General features: G+C 42.4%; 1 protein-coding gene across 3 annotated transcripts in view; it reads left to right on the forward strand.

Annotated features, from left to right (window-relative positions):
- The first annotated feature begins 7,141 nt into the window (after positions 1 to 7,141).
- The window catches only part of Ttll4 (tubulin tyrosine ligase like 4), a 40,741-nt gene continuing 35,737 nt past the window's right edge, over positions 7,142 to 12,145 (forward strand). For 2 of the 3 annotated variants that reach the window (XM_051190478.1, XM_051190479.1), the window contains exon 1: positions 7,142 to 7,395. The gene's annotated coding sequence lies outside the window, so the exon portion shown is untranslated. Of the gene's footprint in view, positions 7,396 to 7,853; positions 7,960 to 12,145 lie in introns of those variants that run through there. The other variant, XM_051190480.1, reaches the window with a different exon arrangement.

Here is a 12,145-nt window from a genome sequence, read left to right on the forward strand (position 1 = left end):
CATGTATGCAATGTATTTTGATTATACCCACTCCCTGCCCACTCTTTGTCCCCTCCTACATGTCTCCTTCCCAGCTTCATGTTTTTCTTAATAACCATTTTTCATAACCCACTGAACCCAATTAGTGCTGTTCACATGGACATGGGTGTGGAGCTATCCACTGGAACATGGGCAACGTCAGCGACAACCTCCCCCCTCCCCAACCCAAATTGACTCTCCCTCACTAGCCATCAACTGCCTAGAGCTCCTCATATGGGGGTGGGGCTCAGGAGCCCCTACAGCAATCATGCTGGAATTTTGACTGGCTTGATCATGTATAGGTAACCGCATCTGTTGTGAGTTTACATGCCATGCCCAGCTCTCCTCCCCATCCTCGGAGGCTCTCCTCTTCCTCTTCTCTCTCTTTCCCCTCATCTCCCCACTCCAACTCACTCTGAGACAGAGGCAGGCCTGGAACTCCATATGTAGACCAGGCTGGCTTCATATTGACAGAAATCTATGTTCTCCTGCTTCTGCCTCCTGGGTCCTGGTATTAAAGGCACATGCCACTCAGCACAGCTTGTAAATCTTTCCTACGCTATCTTTTGCAAAGTTCCCTGCACCTTCAGTAGGGATGGAGTTAACACAGATATCCCATCCCATGGCTTTGTACTCAGCAGTCACTTACTCTCAGTATTTTGACAAGTTATGGGTGTTTGCATGAACCAATACCCATTGCAAAAAACAAAACAAAAATCTTTACTAATAGAGACTGAAAGCATGACAGATTGTGGGTCATCTCCAACTGCTTGCTCTTTATCATTATTGATGAAGGTGCCTTTGATCACTGGGATAATACACTCCAGGCAGATTTCAATTGATGTATTTTTAAAAAATGTATACTTTATTTTTAGAATAGATTTCAATGTATAGAAAAATTAGATGGATAGGCCATTTATATCCTGTCCCCATTTCTTCTATTATTTAGGATATTACATGTTAGCTTTTTTTTGCTTTGTTTTTTAGGGACAGGGTTTCTCTGTATAACAGCCCTGGAACTCACTTTGTAGACCAGGCTGACATAAACTCACAGAGATCCACCTGCCTCTGCCTCATGAGCATTATGAGCATTGGGATTAAAGGTGTGAGCCACTACACCTGGCTTTTTTTTTAATAAAGATCCTTTTTAAAGATTTATTTTTAAAAAAATTATTAATTTTTTTCATTTATTTTACATCCCATCCACACTTTCCCCTGCTTCCTTTCCTCCCATTCCCTCCCCCTTATTTTATTTATTTATTTATTTATTTATTTATTTATTTAATGTGAGTGCTCTACCTGCATGTACACCTTTATGCCAGAAGAGGGCATCGGATCCCACTAGAGACATTTGTGAGCCACCATGTAGTTATTGACAATTGAATTCAGGACCTCTGGAAGAGTAGCAGCTGAGCTGTCTCTCCCACCCTTATTAGTTTATTTTGTCTGATGTATGTCTTTTCATTTCCTTTCATTTTTGTTCTAGGATCCAGTGCATGTTACATTTAACTGTCACCTTAGGCTTCTTTTGGATGAAACAGTTTCTCAGATTTTGCTTGTTATTAATGGCTCGGGTACAGTGGTCATGTATTTTCCAGCATACCTCTCTATGTAGTTTATGTCACATCTTTTCAATGGATATATTAGGGTTTTAGAATATGAGGAGAAAGATTACCAGAGTCAAGAAAGGAAAGTATGAACTAGAGAGATGGCTCAGTGGTTAAGAGCACTCAGTGGTTAAGAGGAACCAGGTTCAATTCCAAGCACCCACATGGTAGCCCACAACTGTCTGTAATTTCAGTTCCAGGGGACCCAATACCCTTGGCAAAACACCAATACACATGAAATAAAAAAAAATAAAATAAAAATAGATTAAAAAATTACTTTAAAAAAAAAAGAACTAGCTGCTTATGGTGGTGCACATGCCTTTAGACCAAACACTTGGAGGCAGAAGCAGGTGGATCTCTGAGTTTATAGTAGAGGGAGTTCCAGGACAGCAGGGCCACACAGAGAAACCCTATCTCAAAATAATAACAAAGGAAAAGAAAGTGTTATTTCTTTAAAAAGGAAACAAAGGTGTTCTTTTTAAAAGATTTTACAATTTTTAATTATGCATGTGTCTATGTGTGGGTATGTGCATATATCTCTGTGTGGGTACCTTCATGTAAGTTCCTGAAGAGGCCAGAGGTGGGCATTTGGACTAAGTCTGGGCTGGACTGACAGGCAGTGCGGCGTCTGATGTGAGTCCAATGTAAGAGCAGTTTGTGGCTGATGAGCCTTCTCTGCAGCCTGAGTGCTATTTTTTTTTTTTCTTTTAATATGGGGCTCAAACTCCTGGACTCAAGCATCTTGTGGTCTCAGTCTCCTGAACAGGTGTGTACCTTTTTGCCTGACTTACCTTGTTCTGGTTTCTCTCCTGTCCTCTCTCCCATCCATCTCCAGTAGTCCCCTTTTTAATTTCATGTCTTTTGTGTACTATTACCCGTCTCATCCTCCCCCTTAAGATCTCTTTTTGCTCTTTTGTGGTTCCTGGAGCAGTCAGCATTCTCTAAGGCAGTGGTTTTCAACCCGTGGGTCTTGACCCCTTTGTGGGCGGTTAAATGACTTTTTCACAAGGGTCACATATCAGATACCCTGCTGTCAGATATTTACGTTATGATTCATAACAGTAGCAAAATTACAGCTGTGGAATAGGAACAAAATAATTTTATGGATGGGGTCACCACATCATGAGGAACTGGATTAAGGGTTGAGAACCCATGCTCTCAAGGAACGGAACTGACAGATGAACATAAGGGGACAAATTACATTGGCTTACACAATACAGTCTAGGTAGTTTAACAACTGCTGCCTCACACTAGAGAACCTGAAATCCTGTAGTTGTTCTGTCACGAGGCTGAATGTCTCAGCAGTCCAATCCAGTGTTGAATGTCTAGAATATTCCTGGAGATCTTCTGGCCTTCAGTCTACATTGGAAGCCCAAAGAATCTGGCTTTAATATCAGTTAAAGAGTGCAGTAATGACCGGATGCATGAACTTTCCAGCAAGAGTGAAAACCAGCGGGGGGACAAACATTTCCTTCTTCTGTGGCTTTTTATCTGAGCTGCCCCCACTCAGGAGGGTCTTCATGATTCAAGTAGTTTAGCCAAGAAAGTCCCTCACAGGACTGCACAGGGACTTTAATGGATTTCCGGTTCCAGTTGATTCCAGTCAAGCTGACAACTAAGATCCATCACAACCCCTTTCTAATTTTGTCACCGATGCTTACTTTCATGCCCACATAAATATGCACATATACAAACCAGAAGCCATTGTCCCATATGGCAGTAAACCCACAATGTCCAATTTGCAGTGTAATTTTTATCACACCATATCCAAAGTCCATTTAATGAACATGATTCATGTCTTATACTGACCTTGGTCAACCAGTGAAATGTTAGGTATGATTTTATTTTTAAGACATTGTCTCATATGTGGCTCTGGCCAGCATGGAACTCAGCATGCAGCACAGGCTAGCTAGATCATTCTTCCACCTCAGTCTTCCACATGCTGAGGTTATAGGAATACAGCACCCCATCTTATTCTGTTTGTACGATGTCTCCACTGTAAAATAACTCTTTTTGCCCCATATAGGCATAGCCCAGAATTAAGGAAAGGGAGTACTCCCCTTCCTCCTTCAGAATAGTGTCTACATACTAGATCTCTTCTCTTCAGATTTGTCCTTTCTGTTAAGGTACCAAATGATTCCAAGGACAGACACATGGCTATCTGGGTTAGGAAAAAGTATTTCTTTACTTTGTTCTTAATTTGTTTCAGCCTTGTCTGTTGGGAGATCTTTCAATTAATTCCAGTGACACACTTCTTTCCTACCATTGTGGCTATATGCAGGGTTTCCTTTGCTGATGAAAGGAGACTCCAGGCTCATTTATTTTCTGCTTGAGCCTACAATCAATCTCTTTTCCAAAGATGCTAGGTTCCCTTTCATGGAAAAATGTATTAGAAACTAAGACTTGGCTGGGCTGGGTGGTGGTGGAATGCAGTAGTGGCACCCACCTTTAATCCCAGCACTTGGGAGGCTGAGGCAGGTGGATTTCTGTGAGTTCAAGGCCAGCATGATCTACAAAGTGAGTTCCAGGATAGCCAGGGCTACCCAGAGAAACCCTGCCTCAAGAACCAAATCAAATCAGGAGAGAGAGAGAGAGAGAGAGAGAGAGAGAGAGAGAGAGAGAGAGAGAGAGAGACAGAGACAGAGACAGAGAGAGAGGCCTGGATAGTAATTGTACTCCTTACTACTAAGGTGTGTTTTCTGTAGGTGTTGGGCTTTCTTACTGTTATTATTTTGGTTATTATTTGTATTAACTTACTTATTGAGACAGAGTCTTACTATGTAGTTCTGGCTGGCCTGGAATTTTCTATTTCTACCAGGCTGGCCTTGAACTGGCAGAGACCACCTACCTATGCCTCTAGAGTGCTAGGATTAAAAGTGTATTCTACCATGCTCAACTGTTTGGTTTTGTGATGGGAACTGAATCCATAACCTTGTGCATAGTCTCTAGGCATGCATCTATCACTAAGCTATATCTCTTGACCTCCTATAGCATTTTATTTGGTTATTTACATTCTATGTATGTACATGTTTATGTACAGAGGGAGTTTATGTGGAGTGGCTTCCCAATCACTCTCAATCTTAAAGTTTTTAAGGGGATTTGAGATAGGATTTCTCTGTGTAACAGCCCTGGCTATCTTGGAATTCACTTTGTAGACCAGGCTGTCCTCAAACTCACAGAAATCCACCTGCCTCTGCTTTCTGAGTGCTGGGATTAAAGGTCTGTGTCATCAAGGCCTAGCATAATCATTTTTTTTTTTTTAACTCCAGAAGAGGGCACCAGATCTCAGTATACATAGTTGTGAGCCACCATGTAGTTACTGGGAATTGAACTCAGGACCTCTAGAAGAGCATCCAGTGCTCTTTAAAAAATGGCCCCTGGAAGAGCAGCCAGTGTTTTAACCTCTGAGCCAATTCTCCAGCCCTACAATTTTAATTTTTGAGATGTGACCTGTTACTGAACTTGGAGTCATCAATAAGCTAGATGGACTAGCCAGAAAGTTGAAGGGATCCTCCTGTCTCTATCTTCCAAGCACTGGGATTACAGGCCTGCACAACTGAGCCCAGCTCTTTATGTGGCTGCTGGAATATGAACTTTGTTTTCCTTTTGGAGGGGGGTCAGTGAGACAGGATCTCTCTGTATTGCCTTGACAGTCCTGGAACTCACTCTGTAGACCAAGTTGGCCTAGTACTCATAGAGATCCACCTGCTTCTTCCTCCCGAGTGCTAGGATTAAAGTTGTACACCACACAGCCTGGCCTGAACTTAGTTTTCCATACTTGTTCAACAAACACTTTACTGACTGTGGTACCTTCCCTTCCTTCCTGTGGTAACTTTAAAGCGATAGTAAACCTCTAGCACTATGTCATCTTTAAAGCGATAGTAAACCTCTAGCACTATGTCATCTTTAAAGCGATAGTAAACCTCTAGCACTATGTCATTGGTATCCTCAGAACTTCTATGCTTCCTAGAAAACAAGAATATCTCCTAAATCATCAAAATGTTAAAATACTTGGTTTAGTTTCCTGTGGCTTTCATAAGTTACTACAAACGTGTCGGTTGTGAGGACAACTCTGTGAAGTTTGTTTCCTCTTTTCACCATGTCGGTCTCAAGTCCCGAACTTATATCTTCAGGGTTGGTGGGAAGCACCTTCATCTGCTGAGCCATCTGGCTGACCTGACCTCTTTATACACACACACACACACACACACACACACACACACACACACACACACACACATCCTGGCAGTGGTGACATACACCTTTAATTCCAGGCCTTGGGAGGCAGAGACAGGATAATATCTGTGAGTCCCAGGCCAGCCTGATCTACAAAGTGAGTTCCAGGACAGGCTCCAAAGCCACAGAGAATCATGTCTTGAAAAACCAAAAAAAAAAAAAAAAAAAAATTCTTTTTAAATTTCTCTCTCTCTCTCTCTCTCTCTCTGTGTGTGTGTGTGTGTGTGTGTGTGTGTGTGTGTGTGTGTGTGGCAGGTGGTTATGTTCAAGTGACTTCGTGGAGTCACAGCAGTTGTGCATCATACAACATGGGTCCTGGGAATGGAACTCAGGTACTCTGGAAAAGCAGTGTGCTCTTAACCACAAGGTTTGTTCTCTAGCCTGAGCACTTCTGTTTTGTTGAAGAAAGTTCATTCATACTGCATATTGGCTCAGATTCTATGTTTATCTGACATTATTCAATTGTTTTTCTTAAATCCTATGTACCAGAAGTTAGAGCCAATGCTTGATTAGATTCAGATTAAATTTTCAAAATTCTGTTAAAATTTAACATTTTATGAAATACACTGTACTTCATAAATACTGCTGTGTAATCCAAATCACATCAGGAGACAAAATGGACAACTGCCCTAGCTTTTCTGATCTAAGATTGGTAAGTAATGCTTTAATAGTATAATATCACCAATGACCCTTACCTACATATTTTGTTGGGCATCCTTGCTGTGGTCTGAATTGTTTTCATCGGGTTAGTCTTCTTGTTGATTACTCTCTAAATTTCTGTAGCTTGCTGTCTGAGAAAGAGCCTCTTTCCCTCCAACTGTCTCTGTCGTTCTCAAAATTCAATAGGTCCAGCGACATCTGAAACAGGCGGCAAATCTATTCTGTGTGGGGAGATAATGAAGGGACTCACACATTCTTAAAGTTCTTACTGGAATCCCATAGAACAGGTAGTTGTAGTTGTGTATCGCTTAGTTCTGTCCCGCTACACGCTTGAATTTAGAGAAAGGTGAGTTGGAGAGAGTCGAAGTGGCTTGTCCTATCTCTTCTTATCTGTCTTAAACTCATGAAATTTTAATGGAAATTCTTTAATAGAGTCTGGGCGCGGCATGGTCAAAGAGAGTCCATGTAATAGTTAGGTAGAATGAACGGAGCCTTTAAATGCAGGACTACAGTTCCCAGAATTCCGCTCTCAAAGTTCCAGAGTGCCACAGAGGCTGCGCGTGCGCAAATCCCTTGCACTTCTTTTAAAAAACCTCCCCCACCTACCCCGCCCCGCCCCCCATTCTCTAGGCAGCAAAAGCGCTCGGATTCGGCGCGACTGCCTCGTGCCCGCTCCCGCCCACCCCTTCCTGTCCTTCGGTCCGTCCGCTAGGGGCGCGCGCAGTGCGTGGCAGACGGCCGGCGGCGGCGGAGCGCGGGTCGCGTGGCGGAGCGTGGTTGCTAGGGACACCTGAGGTCGCCCGCTCGCCCAGCAGGCGCAGCGAGGAAGCAGCGCGGAGCCGGTGCCTAGCCGAGGTGAAGCAGGGTACCCTAGGTGAGTGTGGCCGCGGAGCCGGACCCTCACCCACACCGACCGCTCCCGTTTGCCCCGGCCTTTGGCACGGGCCCCTAGCCCCGCTTCCGGTTCGCTACTTCGTCATTCTCCAGTGAGGCCGGGGCCGCGGCCTTCTCCGCGGCCCGCTCCCGAGTCCGCCTCGTCAGCCGCCACGCGGAGAGCACTTAGTTGGCTTCTCAGGCGACCCGAACCCCGCAACCTACTCAGCCCTGGCTCCAGCGTGTCCTCTTTCCCGCCGCCCTGCGGTTTTTATTATGGCTTGGGTTGGAGCCCAGGCTCTTTTCAAGGCCTGCTTTTCCTCGACTCCACGTTGAGAGTTAACTTCTATAAACACATCCCTAGAGTTCAAGCAGGAACTGTGATCCTATGTAATTTACTCATTTATCCAGCCATTTCTTCATTTACTCATTTACAAACAGTTTTTATAAACATCGACAAGTAGGTAACGAGCGAAGCCTCTAGGAAAGGTTCCTAGGGAGGGTACATTGGCGAGTAAGACAAACATGCTTTCAGGAGTGTACGAAACGGGAAATTTTTAATCAGGTAAGTAATTGTTTTACTGTGGTATGTGCTGTGATAGAAAGGGAGCGTTTAACTAAGACTTGTTTGGAAAAGTACGTCACCTCACTTCCAGCCTTTACATACCAGTTCTGAATCTTGACAATGTTTTAATCCTTATTTGAAACCCATCCATTATGGAGTCATGTCGGATTTTTCAAATCTCTTCCTTAATTTCAGGGCCTGTTGATTTGGCCAATCTGCAGTAATTTAGAGTACTTTGAGAGAAGATGCCTTCCGATCCCATGCTTTTCATTTGCTGCAATAAGTACCAGGGTTATTTGCATAAAACTTTCCCCTTTGTTGCTGGCTACTTACTGATTGGGCTCTAAGCCTGGCCTTAGAAGTCTATGGAATGTTCTGTGGCAATGAAAAGGTGGGAAGACATTCAAGTTACAAAGTAGCTTTAGAAAAGATACAGTAAGGCCTGAAAAGAAACAGCCCTGAGTTGTGTTTTGTTGGGGGGCCATTCTGTGACAGATGGCAAGAGGAACGTTAGTAGGGATCATAAACGGTTTGGAGTGTTTTGCTAGATTAGAACTGTGTCCTCCAGAGTGGTGGTTTTTGAGCAGGGGTTTTAGAGCCTAAGACTTTACAGATAAGTTTAAATGAATCCATTTGCTGACTTGCAGTTTCTAGGTAACTTTTCTAAGAGTGTCCTAAAATGAACGGGAGGGATGCATATAAATTGCAAATTTATATGAGAAAGAAAAAAAATTTCTTAAATGCCATATTAGGAATACTTTGGAGATGTTTGTTAAGCTGCCGTCTAAACCACGATAAGATCCTTCCTGTCTTTACCTAATACTCACTGATGGCAGGGCCAATTGTTCCTTTTGTAGGTATTGTGAATTCAGAAGAATACAGCAGTTAAATGTGACTAGACCTTTTTTATTTTACCCATCCATCCATCGTTTTTTTTGAGACAGGGTTTCTCTGTGTGGCCCTGGCTGTCTTGGAATTTGCTCTGTAGACCAGGCTAGCCTTGAACTCAGGAGAGACTTGGCCTCTGTCTCCGAATGCTAGGATTAAAGGCATGTACCACCATCCCCTGGCTGTGATTTCTTTCTTTCTTTCTTTCTTTCTTTCTTTCTTTCTTTCTTTTTTTTTTTTTCTTTCTTTTTCTTTCTAAGTAGCCCAGACTGGCCTTGAACTCACAGTATGTAGTCCAGGATGATCTTGAACTCTAGTGTTGTAATTATGGGTGTGAGTTACTGGGTTGGAATACACAATTTTAAAAATGCTAAGTAAAATCATAAGTATATTCCATGTCAAGATAAAAAAGAAGGAAAATAACATTAGGTTTGTGTCTAAGAGTATAGAAGGGCTGGTGGGTAGGTTGACTAAGGATTTCAGACAAGAGCCAAGTGATAGTCTAGCAATGATACAGTTTAGGGGCCTTGATTGGTTCATTTTCTCTCCCAGTTAAAGAATTAAATGTGGGGAAAAATTTGAAGTGAAACAGGTAGCAGGAGAGGAATGTCACAAAAAGATATCAGTTAAAGGAAGTAATTTGTTAGGGTGAGGAAACATGCATAAGCAGACACAGAGAAAAAACCCTCCGCAAAACAGAGGGAGTACTCTGGAAGCTGAAAATCCTAATCAGGTCATTAACTTGTTGAGCCAGTCCATCAGCAGGGGGCATGGCAGCATTTTTTCCCCCCCTCAAGATTGGAGGTTGAGGAAGAAGCTGGCGGGCTTAGAAATTGGCCATCTTTTTTGCCTAGCAGGGAGTCTATCTAGATCCTGGTCTCTCATAAGGAGCTGGTGAAAAAGTAGCAGTCTAGAGATAGTGAAGATTTTATGGTTGGTACTGTGGGAATGCAGAGTTTAGAAAGATACTAAATCTGGCAGAATGGATAATTTGGTGGCAAAATGATGCAGAAAGTTGGGCAAGGATTAGAGTGGAATGATGTAGGTTTCCTACTTTAGTGACCACATGGGTCAGAAAACTGTTAAGAGCTACTAAGAGCTACAGCAGTGAAGGACAGGATTAGAGTTACACTTGGAGCAGATTCATTCACAACACAACCAAGAATAGGGGCCCAGGAAGCCCTTGTGTAGGTGTGGAGCTCTGCAGGAGTGTAGGAGGTGCCCTGGCTGTAGTGGAGAGAATAAAGAGGTTGCTTGGGAGAGTGGCAGTGAAGACTGCAGTGCCAGGCAAGGTGAGCATGGGAAAGGAGGACAAATGTGCATAACCAAGGAAAGCAACAGGTATGTGGGTGGAAAGGCCTCACTAGTGGGAAAGTGACTCCACTGCAGGATGCGATGCATTCCATACCTTAGATCTGGAGTTGGGTGTAATTTCCCCACCAGACTGTAAGACCTTGAAATAGTCTGATCATAAGCTCCCTGGATTTTGTTTGGAATCAGATGCCCTTGATCTGCCAGTGAAGTACAGAGAAAGATGTTTAGTTTTTATCTCCGACACCCTGAAATTTTTACCTTTTCTTTGAGAGCTGGGAACTGACAATGCTAATGTCTCTTGGGCCCTGAAATACAGGAACCTTGTCCTTTCCTTTAGAGGCCCCCTGGACATCCTGGACAGGCAGTACTGCTCTGCACCAGCTGCTCTCAGACTTTTCCCCCTTTGATTTCTTTATGCATTTCAAAACCTCTTTGAATTTTCTTACCTTCAAGTATTATTGTGTGTGTGTGTGTGTGTGTGTGTGTGTGTGGCGTGTGTGTGCACGCGTGCTTGTGTGCGTTTGTATACTAGAGAGTTACCTAGGGAGTTATGCATGTTAGTCGGACATTTTACCACTAATTTGTATCCCTAGCTGTGGAATTTGATATGTAGACCAGGCTTGCCTTTACTCCACCTGCTCTTGCCTTTCAAGTGGTGGAATTACAAGCTTATTCCACTATACATGGTGTTGATTTTTTGTAATGTAGGAGGTATATCTCAAATTTATCATATTATAGAAACTGGAATTTACTTCATTTGGAAAAATTAAAGGTCCATTATTGACATGTTATGGTTAGTATAAATGAATGTTTTTAAATGAAAATCATTTTTGAGAATTATTTTTTTTAGACTAAGAGGAGATAACTGGATTTTCATACTTACTTCCTCACACTGTTCTATTTTGATATGTTAGTTTTTGAGTTAAGAAAATTTAGGAGAGATGGCTTAGTGGTTAAGAGCACTGGTTGTTCTTCCAGAGAACCAAGTTCACTGCTGATTATGGTTTTTCTGGCTTCTTTGGGCATTGCATCCTTGTATGTAGACATAGATGCAGACAAAATACTTATACATATAAAACAACAACAAAAATATTAAAGAGAATTTGGCCTCAGATGGTTAGAAGAGCCTGAAACACAAGGAGTTTGTGAATATTTTACTTTGGTATTGTATAAAAGAAGGATCAATTTTTGGTTGGTAGGATTTTGTTATTTGGTTATCCAAAGTTGAGGATTTACTGGGTAGCTCAGATTTTTCTAGAACCTTAAGATTTTACTACATCAGTTTCACAAGTGTACTACCACACCAGCTTGTATGTTTTCTTGACTCTATGACATCATGTGGTAGGCACTGATTGAGTTACACAGTTTTTCCAAACGCTGTCATGTTTTCTTATACAGCATTGAAAAAATCATATTTGAAAGCAGGCATGATGGCACCACTAGGCCTATTAATCCCAGAATTTGAGAGGTTGGGGCAAGAGGACTATAAATTTGAGATCAACCTGTACTACATAGCTAAGACCTTGTTGAAGACACCAAAAGTGGGCCATTGAGATGGCTCATCAGCTAAAGGCACTTGCTTCCAAGCCTGATGACCTGGGTTCAATCCTTGGAAGGAGAGAAGAGTCATGAAAGTTGTCCTTTGGCCTCCACGTTATACTGTGACACATGCACACATTCAAATAGATTAAAAAATGTTAAGAGTTTATATAAAGTAAAACAAAAAGTCATTTGTATTAGCATCACAATTTCCAGAAAAGCAGCCATGCTTCAAGTGGCAGATACAGTTTTGCCAAAATTCTGATTTTTCTCTTGGAAGGTCAGATTTTCTCATTGGCAACAAGTACTGTCAGCTGTTTGACTTGAAGTGACAGGATTTACTGTTTCATTTTCCAGAAGTGTCTGCCAGATACCAAAGTCTAAAGGACTTTGTCACTTATGTCATTCTTTCAAGTAAACATGGTGTTCTACAGAAGAATCTGGC

This window comes from Phodopus roborovskii, unplaced genomic scaffold (genome assembly GCF_943737965.1).
Source record: "Phodopus roborovskii unplaced genomic scaffold, PHOROB, whole genome shotgun sequence".
Taxonomy (NCBI): domain Eukaryota; kingdom Metazoa; phylum Chordata; class Mammalia; order Rodentia; family Cricetidae; genus Phodopus; species Phodopus roborovskii.